At 41.3% G+C, this 17792-nt stretch overlaps 1 protein-coding gene across 1 annotated transcript in view; it reads right to left on the bottom strand.

Annotated features, from left to right (window-relative positions):
* The window catches only part of ACTR8 (actin related protein 8), a 663070-nt gene that overhangs the window by 131382 nt on the left and 513896 nt on the right, over positions 1 to 17792 (bottom strand). The window lies entirely within an intron of this gene.

Below are 17792 nucleotides of genomic sequence, written 5' to 3'. Positions count from 1 at the left end.
AAAAATGATATTCAAAGGATTGATGACTTTTTCTACGTAAACAATGACCAAGCCAAATGTTTAATGAAAAAATGGTTTCCATGGTTTAAACTTCACCTTGAAAGACTAAAGTTTAGCTGCCATCAAAGCCACATATAAATACATCACAACACTTAGATGGTAAATGGTGCTAATTTACAAACACCGATGCAAAAGACAAACAAGTGCCCAAGAAGCTTCATAAATTCTTTTTTAAACACATTTATTTAAACCATATATCACTCATTGACGACTATACAATCAAATATAAAGAGAAAACAAAGCATTTCAAAGTTTTTTTTTCTTTTCATGCATTACAAGTAAAAGATTTCTCTCAAGACCTTATTAGGAAAGTATGGAGTAGACAAGTTAAAGTAGCACAGGAATCCTCATTTTCATTCCGCTAATTATTCATATTCAGAAAATCAAATATCAGCTGATCTACGAGAGACCCTCAGTGATGCATCTTACAATTTGATTCATGCTCTCCACCAATCATAATTGTCCATTTTTCTCATGGGTTCTCGCACTGGAGCCTGTCAATGCTCACTCTCAGCACATTCTAGGTTTCAGATCTGAACTTGTAAGTGGACAAAAGTGCTTATCTTTTTAACTTTTGTAATAAACTAGTGAATTTTATCAGCTTGTCCATTCTTCTGCAGCTTTACCTCCTGGTCATGTATTAAAGGGTGCATTGTACCCTATTACTGGTCTGATGAGGGATGAATACAGTGCTACTACAGCATCCTTATATCTGAATGCCATGCCATTACTTATAAGCTAAGCCATACAGAAGGATTTCCTCACCACGGTGAATGCATGGCATCCAGATCTAAAGTTTAGATTACTATCTATCTGAGTGTGCTATCAATGTTGCAATTTGCATGGGTATTTGTTTTCCCAAAGGGTATTATTATGCACTTCTTCACATTTAGTTTGAAGCCATGGCTCTGACACTAATCATTAGTCTGCATCAGACCTTTCTGTAGAGAAGAGAATCAATGATTGCTCTCCAACTTATAGTCATCAGCAAACTTCGTCAGCCAAAGCCCATCTACATTTGCCTTGACATCTGAGAAGTATATCCCAAACAGGAGGGGGCCTAGCACTGAGCCCTGTGGTACTACACTGGTAACTGGCCTTTTGTTGGATGTGGATTCACCATCTCTAACATATGTTCTATATGGGAACCATTTGGCTTTCCATCTGGTGAAGTAGAGGTTTATGCCCAGTTTTGTAAATTTATCAATAATACCCAAGTATGGTATTGTGTCAAATGCCTTGGGCCAGGTCAAGGTAGGTGATATGTACTCTGTTACCCTCATCCATGGCCTTGGTGGCCTTCTCAAAAAAGTCCACCAGACTGAGCAGGAAGGATCTGCCCTTGATGAAGCCAAACTGGTTTGGGTCTAGACTCTGGAGATTTCCTAGGTCATTGTTAATCAGGTCCATGACTATTCTTTCCATAGCCTTCCATACAAGGCTAGTCAGGCTTACAGGTTGGTAGTTTCCTGGGTCAGTTGATGTATCCCTTTGTGCAGATGGATAACTGTTGCTGTCCTCCACTCTACTGGGACAAAGCCTGTCTGAAGACAATGGTTAAACAGAGATCTCAGATGGTCTGCCAGGTCATGTTTCAAGCTACTTAATAGGCACCCTGTGATTCCTTCAGGGTCCACTGATGTCATGTTTCTATCTTTAGAGAGCACAGTGATGACCTGTTCTTTTGTGATAACAAGCAAATGAATGGTAGGAAGTATTTCATAGGCAGTGACTGGAGGTGATGAGTGAAAATTTGAGCTAAATTTATCAGCCAGCAGGATTGCTGTTTCTACTGGCTAAGTATAGGTAGTACCATCTACAGCAAATTCTGCACATTAAGCATTTCCCTTAAGATTTCAGACATAACCAAAAAATGCTTTGTGGTTAGCATTTGCTTGGGGGGCTATTTTATTCTCGTATTTAGCTTTTGAAGACTTGTCTATTTTCCTGATTTGCTTGTTGAGACTAAAGAGGGATTTCTTCTCTGTTGTGCACCCTCCCACTTACTACTAGACAGGAATTTCTTCCTTCTGTTGTATAGTCTATTTATGCCAGAAGTCCATCAAGGTGGCTAGTTTTTCCGGCTAGACATGGATTTAGTTCAGTCAGTCGCTCATTTTTTCAGAGCTTCCTTGTGCCCTTGCCTCCCCTTAGGTAATGTCAAAACAACAAATTTTACAATGTAACAAAATCTAATCAAGACAAACTCAGGGTTGTGCTGCTTAACAGGAAACTGCACTCCCTGGAAGCACTCCTCACCTTGGAGGATGCTGACATCTCTGCATTTACCAAGACATAGTGTAAGGTCACTGAGAGCACCCCAGTTGTACAAGGCTACAATGCCTTCCACACATTCAGACCTCAAAAAAAGAGTGACGGTACCAAAGATGGAGGTGTACCAATCTTCATTAAAACCAAATACACTTTGAGACTTGTCAAACAGCATGACTCTCTCAAACTATTTCTCAAACTATTTCATGTCCAATTAACTATTGGAAAAGTACCATACCACATCATTGCTAGCTACAGACCCCCCACCACGAACCAGGATAAGCACACTGCCTACTTCAATTTACTGCAATCCCTTGCCAAACAGCCCAACACCACAGTCAAGGGAGATTTCAACTGTCCTTCCACAGACTGTGGGACATACACAAGCAGAAAAGTACAGTTGTGTACACTTACCATAAATGTAGATGTTCGAGTGTATTCACTGTTTCAGTCATTACATTTGGGTAATCTGCTGGCAGGTTGCCCTCAGTCGGCCTGATTAACAAAGTCTTTGGTCCTGCGTCAGTTGCTGTCCCTTCTTCCATGACGTCAGATCGTCAAGGGGTATAAAACATGCAGCCGACGCCATTACATCAGTTTTTCTTGCCCCAGATGTCAGGTGCCCCCCCAAATGGGGAGCAATATATATATATATATATATATATATATATATATATATATATATATATATATATATACACACACACATATATATATATATATATATACACACACACACACACACACACACACATATATACATATAATTAAAAAAAAAAAAAAAAAAATATATATATATATATATACACCTCCAAACAAAAGCAAACACACAACGAGACTTTTAAGCATAGTAAAAAAGTAGAGGTATAGCAAGAGAAAAACAGAAGGCTGGAGGGAGGGTAACCAGGACTGCAACACTGAATACACATGAACATCTACATTTATGGTACGTGTACACAACTGTACTATGTTCTTCGTGTTGCACTGTTGCAGTCATTGCATTTGGGTAGATTCCCAAAGCTATGGTTGGGAGGACGGATTTATACAGCATTAGGAGCAGCTATGAGACCCTGCAGGACAGCAGTGGCAAAGCCAGATCTGGATTTAGAGAAGAAAGGTAAATGGTAATGTTTGGTGAACGTATGAACTGATGTCCAGGTAGCAGCTTTTAGAATGTCTCTGGTAGGAACACCTCTGAGAAAGGCTGTAGAAGTAGTCACAGCCCTGTTGGAATGAAATCTGATCCATTGGGGGATAGTTTTACCATGGTGCATATAGCAGAAACAAATGCAATGGCTTATCCATTTGGAAATAGTCTGCTTTGAAATAGCCTTTCCCTCTGCCCCTGCAGCAAATGCCACCAGTAGTTGTTCTGATTTTCGTAGAGATTTTATCCTGTTTAAGTAAAATCTAAGTTGTCTGTGTACATCCAATGAATGCAGAATCTGCTTCCCCCTTGTTCTGTGGATTGGGAGAGAAAGTTTGCAAATGAACGGCCTGATTAAGAGCCACACTGGATACCACCTTAGGCATGAAGGATGGATTGGTCCTGAGGGAAACCCTGTCCGCATGAAAAATAATGAAAGGCTCCACTGCCATAAGAGCCTGTAATTCAGAAATTCTTCTAGCTGAAATGACTGCTAAAAGGAAAGCTGTTTTCCAGGAGAGAAATAAGTCTGCAGTAGCAGCTGGCTCGAAAGGCGGGAGAATGAGTTTTTCCAATACAAAATTGAGGTCCCAGGCAGGTGTTGGAGCTCTCCTGGGTGGTCTTACGTTTTTGGCCCCTCTGAGATACTGCTTTAGCAGAGGATGAGAGAAGAGGGGAGGTTCTGTGTAGTAATGAGCTGAAATGACTGAGGCATGGATTTTTATGGAAGAAAAGGACAGGCCCTTGTGAAGCATCTCAGTTAAGTATTGTAAAATCTGAGGAATATTGGGCACTGCTGTGCTTATTCCTTGTGATTGATTGCAGGCACAGAATCTTTTCCATTTGTCAGCACAAGATTTTTTAGTACTAGGCCTTCTCACCTCCAAAATGACATCAATCACAGGTTTGCTGAGGGATGCTAAGGGTGAATTTAGGTGATTAGCTGCAAGATTCAAAGTTTGGAGCGGAGTGTGCAGAATTTGATTGTTCTGCTAAAGCAGTAAGTAAGGTGTCTGAGGCAAGGTGGAAGTTGTGACACACTGTGCAGAGTGGGCACCAGTGTTGGCGAGGCCAGTCTGGAGCAATCAGAATAATTTTTGGTTTGTCCTGTTTGACTTTTAGTAGAACTTTGGAGAGCAGAGCCAGTGGGGAAAAAGCATAGACTGATAGGTTTTTCCAGCTGAATGATATGATAGAGCATCCACGTTCCAGGCTTTTTTGTGATGAGTTCTTGTGCAGAATTTGTCCAGCTGATAGTTCTGGGGCGAGGCAAAAAGATCTATGTCTGGACTCCCCCATTTACGTGTCAACATGTTGAAAATCTGTGGTTCCAGTTTCCATTCGTGTGAGCCCATGAGATTTCTGCTTAGTTCGTCTGCCAGAGTATTCAGCTTTCCTGGCAGGAATTGAGCTTGTAGTTGTACTTGATAGCTCAAGGCAGTGTTCCACAATGCCATGGCTAGTCTACAAAGGGGGTAGGAGTGCGTACCCCCCCTCCCGTGCTTGTTTATGTACCACATAATGATAAAGACAGACAACACCACAGTTAACTGTCCTGGATGAAGGTAGTCCTTGAAGGCTGTAAGAGCATTCTGTACAGCTAGCATCTCTTTCTGAATGATATGAAGGTGCATTTGATTTGGGCTCCATTTGCCCTGAATGCACTTCCCTGCCAAATGATCCCCCCCCAAGCATAGTCTGATGCATCTGCTTTTAGGGTATGGGCGGCAGGGGGTGGAGTGAACGGCAGTCCCTTGTTTTGTTGGCAGGCCTCTGCCCACCATAGGAACTACAGTTGCAGGCAAGGTATGACAGGAATCATTGCTTCCAGGCTGTGATAATGCTGACTCCATAAACTTTTTAAGTACCACTGAAGTTTCCTCATATGTAGTCTTGCATATGGAATTAGAAGACTGCAGGAGGCCATGAACCTCAAGGCTTGCAGAATTTGTCTTGCAGATAAGCAGAGTTTTTGTGGCCACCTGAATGAATTTGCTTTTCTGGCGTAAGGTAAGCCATCTGGGCAGTTGTTTTCAAGCTTGCACCCAGGAATGTAATTTTTTGAGTGTGTACCAGCTGTGATTTCTTTTCGTTTATGGTGTGCCCTAGACAAGTTAGAACCCTTTTACAAACGCCATATGCTTTAGAAGAATGAACAAACAGAGCTCCTTGCAAGTACGGTATGCTCGGCCAAATCAATGTAAATCAAACGCAAGAGGCCAGCATAAGCAGTCAGAATCCTTTTATCGTTAAAAATATGTAAATTACAGAACAAAAATGTCCTGCAATGAAAATAACACAGATGTCATTGCAGGACATTTTTGCTCTGTAATTTACATATTTTTAACAATAAAAGGATTCTGACTGCTTATGCTGGCCTCTTACTTTTGATTTAGAAGAATGTTCTTGTTTTCTGCCTGAATTAGACAATCGTCCAGGTATGGATATATCTGAATATTTCTTTGCCTGCAAAATGCAATTACTCGAGCCAGGCACTTTGTGAAGTCCCTGGGTGCAGTAGATAAGCCAAAGGGCAGTGCAGTGAACTGGTAATGCAAGTAGCCTGCTTTGAAGCGGAGGTATCTTCTGCAAGATTCTCTGACTGGGATATGCAGGTAAGCCTCTTTTAAGTCTAGTTACCAACCAGGCATCTTTGCCTAGCATAGGAAGTAACTGTTGAAGAGTCAGCATCTTGAGTTTTGGGATGTCCAGAAATGTGTTTAGAGTAGATAAAGTCCAGAATTGGACGCCATGATTTGTCTTTTCTGGGTACCAGGAAAAGTCTTGAATAGAAACCTTGTCCCTTTTCCTCTTCTGGTACTGGCTGAATAGCCCCCATGTTCATGAGGGACAATACTTGTTTCTGGGCCTCTGCCCACTGATTTGGTGGCAGTTCTGGCCATCCGTTTGGGATTGGCAACGTGTGGAAATTAAATCTATATCCCTTGGATACTATATTTAAAATCCATTTGTCCTGGGTTATAAGTTGCCAGTTTCTTGCATGAGGTGCCAGTTTTCCCCCAAAGGGGCAGCTAAGACATAAGTGCTTGGTAAGTGTAGAGGGAAGTCATTGAGACTGTTTACCATACGGAGGTGCCTTATTTCCAGATTTGGAGGTGGAGGCACCCCATTGTTTTGTTCTAAAAGTCCCTTATGACCGAAACCTGGAGCCTTTGGAATGTCTGAGTTTGACTTGAGTGGCTCTTGAAGGAACTGGAAAGGACCAGTTCTTAGCAGGCCAGTGCCTACTAAATCTTGGAGGTTGCACTTGTAAGAAATCTTTCACAGTTTGCATAGATTTAGCTTTATCTTCCATCTTTTTTAAAACTTCTTCAGCCTTAATACCAAAGAGACGGTTCTGTTGTAAAGGAGCATCCAAAAATTTTGCTTTAACATGATCAGGCAGAGTTTGCTCTTTGAGTCATGCATGCCTTCTTAGCACAGACCCAGTTACATCAGCCCTACAAGATGCCTCCAAAGAATCAAAACCACATTGCAAAATATGTTTTCCAACTTGTTCAGCAGAATGCAATAAATCCTGTAAATTTTTATTTTTCACACAGTCAGAAATTAACATAATTTTCTGTTTAAGCAGTCCCATGATATGCTGTTGATAGTTAAGCACATGAAATTGACAGTTTAAAGCCCTAATTGCGAAGGTTGCAGAAGTGTAAACCTTCTTACCCCATCTATCCAGCACCCTGGAATCTTTATCAGAAGGGGTAGGATTGTTAGCATTACAGGCCTTAATGCCCTTGGGACCCTGAAAAATGGTTTCAGGATCTGCAATAGTATTTTTGAAAAGGAATTTGTGGGAGTCAGGAACTCTGTAGTATCTGTCAGGCTTACAAGGAGCCAGAGGCAGAGAATCACGAGCCATACTAGATTCTGAAAAAACATCATCAACAATGTCTAGAACAGAAGGTATAGCCAAAGGCCTATGTTGAGGAAGAAGAAGAAAATCCCCAAGTCTTTTTTTAGATTCAGAGAAATCCTGACTTTCCCAGTGGAAATGTTCCCTTAAGGTATGTAAAGTTTCCCCAAAAGAAAAATCCTCAGGGGGAGAAGCAGAAGGAATGGAATCTTCTGCATCAGAGTCCTCATAAGTAGGTATAGACAAATCCTGTTCATTAGAAGAGTCAGAAGAAATAGAATCCTGTTCAGAAGATTCATAATCAATGTCTTGCCTAGGCCTCTTAGAAGGAGGGGTTGGCTATCCCTGATCAGAGTAATTAAATCTTCAGCCATTTTGATCATTTGTTTTTTAGGCATAGGGGCCTGCCCATGTGGCCCAGGCGTCGGTTTTTCAGACATAGATTTAGATTTTGGCGTTAGTTTTGAAGATGGCATCGGTCTAATATACAAATCTGTAGGCCTGAAAACACCATCAGAAGCCGGTGCCTGCACAGAGGCTCCGGACCCATCTACGGTAGAGACATCAGCGGGTTCCATAATTGAAGCATCTCGCGGCATATTGGACTCTGAATGGGTCTCAGTAGAGGCCTGCGAATCAGAAGTGACGGGTATCAGGGGCTGAGAAAGAGTCTCACTGAGTACCAGCGAACTGGTGACCGACTTAGGAGAAGCGTTGTCATCAGTTTTGGACCTCGACGGCCTGTCTGTCTTTTTCTTTGCGTTTTTTAGGCATTCCGGTAGTCGGATTGCTAACCGAAGATATTTCTGGATAATTAAATCATGAGCCAAAATATTTAGAAGCAAAAAGATACCGATGTTTAATAGTGCGTTGATTAAATTTAGCACAAAACTGACAGCAAGGTAAGTTGTGGTCAGGGCCTAGGCAAGGAATACAGTACAAATGAAAATCCTTATGAGATATTTGCTTCCCACAAGTAATGCAATTATTAACATTTACTGACATCTGTAAGGAGCAAGAAAAAGTTTCCCCAACGGGGTACTTAGCTTTTTAGTTGAAGACTTCGGTTCTGAAACTTGAAAACAAAAATTTCAGGAGTCGGTCGACCAGCACTTGTGAACTGCTTCTGCTTCGGGCACTGCGCGGCAAGAAAGACTGATGTAATGGCGTTGGCTGCATGTTTTATACCTCTGACGTCATGGAAGAAGGGACAGCAACCGACACAGGACCCAATACTTTGTTAATCAGGCCGACTGAGGGCAACCTGCCAGCAGATTACCCAAATCTAATGACTGCAACAGTGAAACACAAAGAACATCATGCTCACCCAGAGTATTCTGGACTTTAACACAAATTCTCTGGAACAGATAGTCTACACCCTCACTAGGAGTCTAATGTTCTGGACATAGTACTCACTGACATGGGGGGGGGTCACTATACTTCCCCATGCTTGATGCCCTCCCTGGTTAGGTCAGGCCACAAATCAGTCTCATTTGAAGTTAATACTGGAAATGACACCCTCAAAGGAACAATAATTATTTAAAAAGATTTACCAAGGCTAACTACAGTCTACTAAGTGATGGTATAAAAAGGTTCATACCACCTGCAATAACAGACATCAATGATAACTATGCAGAAGTGTATGCAAATGCCCTGCACAAACACTTAAGTGACTGCATAAACTCTGCTGTACTTGACCAGATCAAAACCAGGTCTTCCTGTAAAAAAACAAGTCAACATCTTGGACTTCAAGTATAAACAGATTATATAACAAAAGGAAGAAACTCTTGTCCAAAATCAAGAGGGATATCACTTTGCAGAGGAAGAGTTCCCTCCTAAGTCTAAACAAGAAAATCATTAATCTTAAGTCTTCTAAAGCAAATTATGAAACTAAAATCGCATCTCTAGCCAAGTATAACCATTAGGCATTCTTTACCGAAGTCCGAAGTCTAAAAGTGAATGCCCAGCTATGTGCCAAACTGGTTGTAGATGGGATCACTCATACTATACTGGAAGATATTGTCAACCTGCTAGCTAACAGATTCAACGTAAACTTCACCTCCCTATCCTCACCTGCCATATCCCAAAGCATACCTGACATCAGCCCCCTGCCTAGTACATAAGAGAACAGGTCATCTCTGCGTTCACCAAGGCCAAAATCATGGCCTCAGTGGGACCAGATAATATTCCAGGTTGTTTACTAAACAATCTAAGACCTAGTGGACCCACTTGGCATTCTGTTTAATCGTGGCTTGAGAACTGGCTAAATTTCTGCAGAATGGAGAACAGCAACAGTGGACCCACTGCACAAAGTGGGGCCATCAACTGACCCTGGGAATTACAGACCTGTAAGTCTAACCAGCCACATCTTTAAGTCCATGGAAAGAATTATCACGGACCTTGTCAACAAGAACACAGGCGACCTCCAAACACTGGACCCAACCCAGTTTGGCTTCATTAAGGATTGATCATGCTTATTAAACCTAGTAGACTTCTTTGAGAATATCACCAAAGCCAGGAACAAAGGTAAGACAGTGCACACAGCCTATCTCAACCTTGTCAAGGCTTTTGACACAATTCCCCACTCCAGCATCATTGAGAAACTCTCCCAGATAGTGATTAAGCTTTACATTACTAGATGGGTAGCCAACTGGCTCACTGATAGAGCACACACTGTCAAAACTGGTGACTCCACCTCTACCAGTAGACCCGTCACTAGTGAAGTACCACAGAGTTCTGTGCTGAGACTCTTACTGTTTGGCATCTATTTCTCAGAAGTCCAGGCTAAAGTAAACGGCTTTTGGCTCACCAAGTTTGCTGATGACTGCAAACTGGGAGCAGTCATTGAGTCCCCAATGATGTCAATATATTACAAGAAGGGCTAACACAAACAAATAATTGGTGCCAAAGCCATGGTCTAAAACTAAATGCAAAAAAATGCATCATTATTCCCTTTGGCAAAATGGAATTCCCTACAAATTACAACACTGACAGCACTCTCCTGAGTTCTAACCCAATGATGCGAGATTTGGGAATACAGGTTGAGAGCAATCTGAACTTTGACCACCAAGTTTCCACAGTAGTAAGAAAAGCCTTCTAAGTAGCACACCTCATAAGCAAGGGCAAAGCATCCAGGTCAAGGGATGTTATAACTCACTGTACTTGACCCTCATCAGATCACTAATAGAGTATAATGCACCTGTTGCTCTCCTACTTTGGACACAACAGAAGAGTCTTTGTGGGTTCTGTTCAAGCAGCTTTATTGTATACAAACGCATCAAGACAGAAGTTTACTGACTGTAGCTTAACTAACTTCTATACAAACTAACTATTGCAATCATACATGCTCACTCGCTGGCTGCACTCTCAAAATGGCACTGGGAATAGTATTTATATGTACACGCCCAGTCCTTGATATGCTTCTTAAAGACACAGCACATACACTCTGATCTAAATACTCCCTCTCTGAGAAATAGATCATGCAATGTTATGAATCTATTTGGCATGCAGATATCACAGGCATGCATTTATACAAGACTAGGTACATATATACAGTTAAGTCCATGTTGCTGCGTATTTCACACTGGGCCTCGATATTCGACCATATCGTGAGATATAAAACTGGAAATTGGGTCTAGCAACTGGAGCTGTCTCGACCGAATGTTCAACCTTGGAAGTATTTGCAACATCTTCGGGAATGGACTTAGAATTTGAAACACACTCTGAGATGGGAACAATGTCTGATTCACTCTGAGATCTAGTGTCTATATCACAGGAAGAATGCTGCGATGATGATTCTGGTACAGGAAGAAGATGTCTGCAATTTTTCCTGTACTCCACACCCTCAGATTCTACAAGGTAGGATTCTTGGCTCGGCACATATACCTGTAACTTGACCAATCTGGTTGAAACCTTTCGCCATTTGTATTCTGTCTCTCCTTCCCTCAAAGGACAAAGAAGTCTGCTCGATTTATCGTAATTGGACTTCTGGATAGAACACTTTTTGAATAGCAGAGGTTTCAGATTGGTATGATCTGGATAGAAATACTAACAGGGCTCTGATTTTTTGTGATTGGATAATTTGGCTGGTTCTTTGTTTCTCTGCCTTAAATAGCTAGTGTTTAAACCAGTTTGTACTTGTTTGCCAGAAGCTACAGTGAGTTAGCCCTTTGGCCCTTGCTCTGCTGTTTTAATCTGTGAGACTACAAAAGATAAGTTGCTTATTTTCAACTGTATCTGCACTTCTGATAAAACAATATTTGTGACATATCTGTTTAAACTGTCCAACTGTTTTTAGGCCAGTTTAATTCAATCCTTACCTGTATTCTGATCTTGTATCCTACCCACCGGCCCAACTGCTGTTGTGATGTTAAAGCTTGGTGGCTTGTGAGTTGCCCGCCTCTACTATAAATTTTTAATTTATTACATTTACACTGTTTTACAGCAAATTTACTGATGAACTTGCATTTCATTGCTATTTACTGCAACTCATTACTGCTAAATTGCATTTTACTGCATTTCATTACTGTTTAACTGTTTTTTCATACTGTGAGTTCTGTTTTTGTCTGCAGTGGTCACTCTGTTTTTCTGTAAGTTTTACTGTTTTCTTAACCCTTAAATTGAGTGGCACAATCTGATACAGGTTTGTTGCAGCTGGACTGTTTTTAACCCTTTGTGAGGTATTCCATATACAAAGTCTCCCTTAGTAGCACTTGCGTGATCATCTAGTAGTACTGGTCTTAGACGTTCCACCCTTTACTCTCTTAGCACTCTCTGGCCTCACTCCCTCAGTTTCTGACAAATATGGATGAACAATTTCCTATGCTTTCTCCTGTAAGTCTGGTTCATATGGGCATCCTGAGGAAGTGTAGCAACTGCTTCATGTACACAGACAACCATCTACTACTACCACCTAGGAACACAATTTGTGAGAGATGCAATTACATTAAGATCCTAGAGTGAATGCTCTCGCCCTCACAAGCCAATATATCTGGCACTGAGAAGGTTGTCAACATCAACACCACACTTCAACCACCATCCACACCTGCACAAAACACACCCACATATATGGAGGTCTTCAACAAAAACATACCCAAACAAGAGAGACCTCTGCGGCAAAAACACGCGAACTCCGCTGCCCACCACACCACACATAGTCCACATAGCTGTATCTCACAGCCACTAGGGCCTAAACATAACCCCAACACATCAGTCATAGGAGACTCCATTGTGAGACACACAGATGTGCCCTTCACCAGGCTGGATACAGAAAACGTCGCAGTTAGTTGTTTGTCAGGTGCCAGAATCCGCAATATCACTCATGCACTCAAGTCTCTCAACAACAGATACTGTTATGACTCCGTCATACTTCATCTTGGCGTGAACAACTTGAGATGTACCTCCCTGGACTACATGAAGAGAGACATGATAGAGCTCGCTGAATGTGTGCCCCAGGCAGGTATGTTCCTAGCCTTAATCAGAATTCTACCGTCACCCAGAATAATGCCTCAATACAAACAGATAATGACTGACTTTAATAATTGGCTTAGTTTCTGGTGTCATTCCAAGGGGATCCAGTACCTGACAGCCTGGCAAGATATGAATGACAAACCATGATGGTTTGCCAGAGATGACCTGCATCTGTCTCCCTTGGGCTTCAGGCTCCTGGCAAAGGCTCTTGCCACCCCCATAGTGCCTGCTTTAGGCAAAGCCATGAGGTCAAAACTACCAACATGAAAATGTCATCAAAACGCAAATTAAAGGTCATGTTGCTAAATGCTAGGAGTCTAAACATGAAACTGCAATAATTGCAAGCATTCTTAACCCTCGAAGATGCTAATATTTATGCAGTCACAGAAACCTGGTTCAAAGTTGTGGAGACCACCCCAGCCATACCACTTATCATACATTCAGACCCCAAACCGTGGGTAGCAAAGCAAAAGTAGGAGAAGTTGCAATACATATAAAAGACACACGCACACACCTCCAGGCTGGTTAAATGGTATGACGCACAGGAGATATTCCAGGTGCAGTTAACCACTGACAGGACCCCTATTCAAATCATAGCTAGCTACAGGCCCCCAACTTTGACTCAAGATGCCCATTCCACCTATCTGGGTCTCTTCGAATATAACAAGATTCTTCCCTTTACTCTGATCCTGGGCAACTTTAACTATCCAACTACAGAGTGGAAGAACTACTCATGCCAAAACACAAATGCCCAGAGATTCCTTGATTTTGTCAATGCAAATGCCTAGGACCAGCTGGCTGACACCCCCACAAGAGGTGAAAATATTCTTAGACTTGGTATTAACCAACATGAGTAAGCACAGCAGTATCCCTACAGTGTCGTCCTCCCTGGTAACCACAAAGCACTCACTTTTCATAGGTTCATAGGTGTGTACTGGGCTAATGGCCCTGGAGCCTTTACAAGCTTAGCTTATTGGATTACCCTAGCATTGCACCATCCGACCTTAGTTCTCAGTGTCTCTGTCAAGTAGAGCCAATAGAGTGATCCCCAGGGTGAATTTTCTATTTCCCATCCACTCAAGATTTCTCTTGAAGACGGCCAGTAAGGTGCTCTGTTTGACATGTATGGGAAGTCTATTCCATAGCATAGGCAGTCTCTGAGTTATGAACCTGTCCCTCCAGCTTGTTCTGTTGATTGTGGCAATGAGGTTGAGGTCTCTGGAGTGTGTGGTGCGGAGGGATTGGGATTTCTTTAGATGTAGCATTTCCAATAGGGCTGGGTCAGACATGGCTTTGTAAGTCAAGCAGGGATCGCCTCTAAGTAGGTGATATGAGACAGAGAATATATGAAGTTTTTTTGAGTCTGTCCATATAGGACAAGTGTTTAAGGCCTAGGATCCTCTTTGTGAGGTACTTTGGTGGCCTCTCCAGTTGTTGCAGGTGTTTAGTGAGGTACATGCCAAATGGGGCATTGTACTCCATGATTGGTCTAATGAGGGGGGAGTAAAGGGAGACAATGACCTCTTTCTTCCTGGATGCAAAACCCTTAGTAATGAGATGTGCCACATAGAAGGACTTTCTGACCACTGTGCCAATGTGGTGGTCAAAATAGATGTTGCTGTCAACCTGTGTTCCCAGATCTTTTATAACACGCCTTCTGTGTCCAGTGGACACCATTGATGTGGTAATTCATGGGAACCGGGCTTTTCCCAAAGGGGATGACACATTTTTTGGCATTGAGCTTAACACCATGGTTCTGACACCAGTCATTGGTCTCAGTGAGGCCTTTCTGTAGGATGTCAACATCACTTGGGGGTTCATAATAGCTCCCAACTTGCAATCGTTTGCGAACTTTGTCAGCCAGAGTCCCTTCATGCTGGCCAGGACTTCAGAGAATTAGATACCAAACAGGAGAGGACCCAGGACCAAACCCTGTGGGACTCCACTCGTGACTGGTCGGCAGTCTGACTTGGAGTCAGCTACTTTCACACTGTGGGTTCTATCTGTGAGCCAGTTTGCAACCCACCTAGTGATATAGGGGTTGATGCCTAGCCCGGTGAGCTTTTCCATGATTTCTGAGTTGGGAATGGTATCAAAGATCTTGGCCAGACCAAGGTAGGTTGTATGAACCACCCTGCCTTCATCCACAGTTCTGATAACTGACTCAAAGAAGTCGAACAGGTTGAGCAGGCATGATCTATCCCTCACAAAACCAAACTGTGCGGGATCCAGAGTTTGGAGATTCCCTATATCCTTGTTCATTAGGTCCAAGATGATGCGATCCATAGCCTTGCACACCAGACTAGTCAGGCCAATGGGGCGATAGTTCCCAGGGTCTGCAGTCACTCCTCCTTTGTAGAGAGGGATGACTATAGCAGTACGCCATTCGGTAGGGACAAAGCTTGAAGTCACGATCTCCCCGACCACCCCGTAGATAGGGTCAAACAAAAATACTTCTCAAAAGCTGATTACAACCTCCTGAGGGAAGGTATAAACAGCTTCACGGCTCCCTCCCCCTCCATAGGAACTGGCACATATGCCCAACCTACACCAAAGTACTATACGAGCACTTATACAGCTGTATGGAATCAGGAATACACGACAGGACAAAATCCTCCTCCTCAAGAAAGAGTAAACCTGTCTGGTGGACATCTGCAATGAATAAACTCTATAATAAAAGGAAAAAACTGCTGTCCAGGACCAGGTGCCTAACTGGAAGCAATCTCTCCTTGGTCTGAGCAAGCAAATAAGAGCACTAGTAAAATCCTCCAAAGCAAACAGAGTCCAAACTGGCCACATCTATAAAGAAAATTGCAAGGCTTTCTTCACATATGTCCACAAACTCAAGAGAAGCACCCAGATCTGCTCAGAACTGGTGGTCAGTGACACCATATACACAAACGCCATAGATACAGCCAACCTGCTGGCAGACAGGGTCAAGAAAACTTCACCCCTCTTCCTCCCAATCAGTAAATCAGGACATCCTCAGCACTTGCCCCCCTCCCCTTATCTCTAGAGAGCAGGCCATCACTGCCCTCTCAAAGGGAAAAAATACAGCCTCCATGAGACCAGATAACATCCCACACTACATCTTACATGAACTCAAGACAGGAACTTGCAGCACCATTAGGCACCCGACTGAACCAAAGCCTGAATACTGGCTTTGTCAAGGGAAGTCATGCCTGCTAAATATGGTCGACTTCTTTAAGACAGTCACCAAACCCATGGATGAGGGGAAGACAGTGCATACCACCTAACCTGACCTGGCTAAAGCCTTCAATACTATTCCGCACTCGTGTATAATAAACTCTCTCAAATTGGTGTCAATCCATGTGCTACCAGATGGGTAGCAAACGGGCTCACTGATAGAACCCACCTAGTCAAAATAGGGGAAGCCACTTCAAGCAGTCAACCCATAATGAGTGGTGTACCCCAGGGATCAACCTTGGCACCCTTGTTGATTTGGATATATTTTTCTGAGGTACAGGCCAAAACCAGTGGGCTATGGCTGGCCAAGTTTGCATATTCCAACAAGAACGTAATTCAGCCACCAAGTTTATTAGAACAATCTGCACGACAGGCTCACCAATGACCTAGGTTTCGTCTAAGCAATGACTTCCTCAGATTGGTACAGCCCTATATATAGTGTATTCAATTAACAATTACTAAAATTAAATTCCATAACAACTAATTGAACACAATTAAAACAGTAGTTATACTTAAAGTTATACATCTAATAAGTAAATCAATATAATACATTAATAATAAAAACAATAATAATTACATTCACTAAATACTATCTAGAATAATGTTACTTGAAAACCAATATTTGTGTGTGCACCAATGTATAAATATTTCAATTTAAAAACTTTTTAAAAATATATTTGAACCTTTTATATAAATAATTACAATTTATGTTATATAAAATACACATTCATAAAATTACAATTAAATATATATTATATAAATTTATATAAAATTATGTCAAATAGTGCTTTGTCTCCATGGATATTATATTTAATTTAATGGATACTAACATATGAATAAACATGTACTATTTAATGTATGTCAAATTATTATAATTTATACCAATTTTTGTTGTTTGTTTTCGTGTTTCAACCCTCTATTTGTCTAATCCTAAGACAGGGTTTTATAGATGTAAATTCATTAATACCTGGATAGTTGTGGGCATTTAAACGTAACTGCCATCTAAGTTCACACAAATCCAAATGGTATTGTGTGATTCTACCTTGTGGATCAGTGTTCAGTTGCTGTATAACACAGAATTTAAAATAATGATTTTCACATTCAATCACATGTCTTGCTAGTGCGTTGACAGATTTTTTGTGTTTTATATCCAAGAGATGTTCTTTAATTCTCTCTCTGAATTTTCTACAGGTTTTTCCCACATAAAATACTTCACACTTCTGACATTTTGCAAGATAGACCACATTCTTAGTGTGACAATCAAAGTGTCCTAAAATATTAATATTACAATAATTTACTGATAACTTATCATCAGTAATATAAATATAACAACATGTGGTACATCTGCCACACTTAAAATTGCCCTTTATCCTGTTTATAGGATGTTTTGGAGTGACAGTACTTTTTTCAAAAATATCCTTAAATGATCTATCTTTTTTATAAACAAATTTCAACTTTTTATTGAAAACCTTACTACACTCACTATCATTTTTGAAAACCTCCCAGTTATTCAAAATAAATCTCTGGATAACTTCTATATCCTTATTATAAGTTACAATAAATAAAATAGATTCATCAATCAATCTTACTACAGGCACCTCATTACAGTTATAACCAAACTTGTCTGTATCTGACAATAAAATGGCTTGCATGATACCACTATTCTATTTAATTAAAATCTCTTCCTTAACTTCCATGCATAATTTTTCAGAATATCCTCTATTTAGAAATAAGGATATAATAAAGTCCAATTCACACACTAAA

The sequence above is a fragment of the Protopterus annectens genome, chromosome 7.part0, assembly GCF_019279795.1.
Source record: "Protopterus annectens isolate FY-2018-M chromosome 7.part0, PAN1.0, whole genome shotgun sequence".
NCBI classification, from domain to species: domain Eukaryota; kingdom Metazoa; phylum Chordata; order Ceratodontiformes; family Protopteridae; genus Protopterus; species Protopterus annectens.
The sequence above is the reverse complement of the archived record's forward strand: the minus strand, read 5'-3'. Positions and strand labels throughout refer to the sequence as shown.